The sequence below is a fragment of the Phytophthora parasitica genome, assembly GCF_000247585.1.
Source record: "Phytophthora parasitica INRA-310 unplaced genomic scaffold supercont2.16, whole genome shotgun sequence".
NCBI lineage: Eukaryota > Oomycota > Peronosporomycetes > Peronosporales > Peronosporaceae > Phytophthora > Phytophthora nicotianae.
This window is the reverse complement of record NW_008649002.1, coordinates 816,649-819,562: the sequence shown is the minus strand read 5'-3', so window position 1 is coordinate 819,562 and position 2,914 is coordinate 816,649.

Below are 2,914 nucleotides of genomic sequence, written 5' to 3'. Positions count from 1 at the left end.
GCTTCTTTATCAAACGTCTGCTTTTTTAGACGATACATAACGTGTGAGCCAACCTCAAACTCGTTCTCGACCTTGTCAGCTACTTCCTGGTTATGTGTAAGTTCTGATTCCATTACCTTTCCTATGGCTTCGTTTGGGGTCATGCCGATGGATCGATTGAAAGTAGAATTGTAGTTTTCAATGACATCGCTTATCAGCTTCTGAGATATACGCTTTGGTGATATCTTCGTTAGCCTCTGCTTGATGGTCCTATTAAATCGCTCAATTTTCCCCATCGTTCCGTGATCTCCAGGCTCGTTGTTGAAGTGGTCGATCTTCTTGCTTTTAAAGAAGGCTTGAAGCTGTGCATTCATAAATTCGCTTCCATTATCGCTTGTGATTATGTTAATTTTATGTATCCGTACAAAAGCTTTAATAGATGCTAAAACAACTTGCGCGGTCTTGTTTGATAGAAGCTTTGCGTACCCAATCCGCGAGTTGATGTTGACCGCCGTCAATATCGGTCTCTTTTCCCAAAACGCGAGATCTATTTGCCAAGAGTTGGGGTTATGAGAAGCAATTCTAAACCCATCGAACCGTTTTTTCTGATCTTGAAACCGCTGTATCTCAGCTTGGCCCTTATACCAGTCTTTGACTATTTTAAAGGTAATTTTATGGTTTAAGTCCTTCGCCTTCTGATATAATGCTTGGGCACCCACATAGCCCGTTTTGGGGTCATAGTACAGCTTTTTCAGTAGTTCATCCATAGTCTATATCATTTAATATAAAAAAATGCCTTCCTCCCAGAGGCATATTAATTAGATATCAAGCCACGTCTGGTGTTTTTGAGATCGTAAATGTCGATTTTTGTTTGCTTATGAGTATTGTGACCCACATTCACAAATATGCTTTGCATTCTGTTGAGCTCGTTTTTTATCTTTGTGAGCTTTTGACCATTCCCGCATTTTCTCCAAACGAGATGGCTTATTGTCTTCGTAGCGCTTTTTATTAGACAATTTAGGGATATAGAAAGGATTGCTTTTATTTACACAAACCCTTCTCATTTTATTGATCCAGAGTTGTTCATAGGTAGATAGGTGGGTCCGATCACAAATTTCATATTCCTTAATTAAAAATATTTTAAATCTATCAATTCCATGTTTCTTGAAGTATGGATACATCGAAACGTTTCTGTGCCCTCCTTTTAACCATTTAGAATAATCTTGCTTATGACGCATCCATCTCACCTTTAACTCACTACAGGTGGAACCAATATAACAAATGTCGCTTTGAGAGTCAATGATTTTATAAACTCGTCCTATCATGATGGTATATTATGATACTAAAAGTATCAAATATATTTATTTAAAAATAGCTTTCTCCAGTGCTAAATCTAAATGTCGAGAGGTCGCGTCGTGATGCCATCTTCGAGGACTCGGCGCTTATCGTAATAATATGACAAGGCCGTCTTCGTCTGACTATACGTAATAATTGACTTTGTCTCCTTACTAAGTCGAAATCCCTTGTTGGTACCTTGTAGCGTGATACGGTCTCGGACAACAGTCTCGAAACCATTTGGATTAAGCACATCCTCATTGCGACCATGACCTTGCTGAACTCCTTTTGCTGAAACCTTGACCTTGTACGATTCGTCAGGTAAATAGCAGATGTAGTTCTTGGATGACAACGAGACCATCGCATTACCTGTCCATTCATCTTTGAATAGTCCTGGTGTACGTCGATCGAACTTCGCTACCTCATCGTTGTAGTCGCGTGGGAACCACTCATATTTATGCTTTTGGAAGTGGTCGCGTAGCTCAGGCCTGATACAGTTTTGAAAAGGATTTTCGCAACTGAACGCCATGTAAGCTGAGTCGGTATCCATTTCTTGGTATTGGAAATCACTACGATCAAAGTAGAAGTCAATGCAGTCGTAGTAGAACTGTAGCATGCGCAGCTTGGCTAGCTGATAAATAGCGATACTGAGATGAATAGGGTTCTTGTTTTTGAGGCGACGCTTCTTCATCGTAATCTCACAGGAACCGTTGAGCTCCTCTAGTCCATGGAACGTGAAGTGCTCAATCTTGGACTTAACTGCCTTATCATCTGATTCGTACTTGACTTCCTTATGCTTACTCATATCCATGCCACTACGCCCGAAAGCGCTATTTCCTACCAATTTCATCATCTCTGCAATCATAGCCTTAGACTTGTCAGCATCGCCCTCTCGTCGAGCGTTTGAAACAGCTTCCATGAATGGAGCGAATGCCTTGTGAGAGCTGGCCTTGATGAAGCTGTAAGTCTTGGTGATTTCCATTCCATGGGAGAGATACCACTTCAGCAATGGAGTGTATATGAGTATCTTCTCTCCGAAATAGCTTCCAATGAGTTTGCGAGCTGGTTTGGATCGGCTTTGCTTGCGTGCTTCATTGTATTTGAACATGTGCGATCCGACAATCGCCTCATCGGTGCAATCGATCAAGGCATTTTTGAAGATTGGGGTCATTTCACTGAAATAGTCTTTTAAGTGATCGGGCGTACGAATATCACACTCAAGGAAACCGAAGATCTTGTCGGCCTTGATGTCATCGATGATGCCTGGATAGGCTTCGATCGTAGTCAATCGTCCGCATGGCATCTCATTACCAAGTGCCCACAAATATAGTGCGTTGGCGTCGTATCCAATGATCTTCTTACAAATCTTTCCACCTCGAATCTTCGTCTCGTTGCGCTTGGCATATCGGTTAAAGATAATGGATGGGCCACCAGCGATATTAGCCTTCATCTTAGCGTAGATTTCTTTTTCCTCCTTATCGATGCTATAAACGAGCCTGTCTGAGTTGAACTCGAGGAGCTTCTTGTACCGAAACCCTTTCAATGACATATCTTTACGAGCAACGTTGCACTCGACACAACTGACCAAGATGTTGCCATC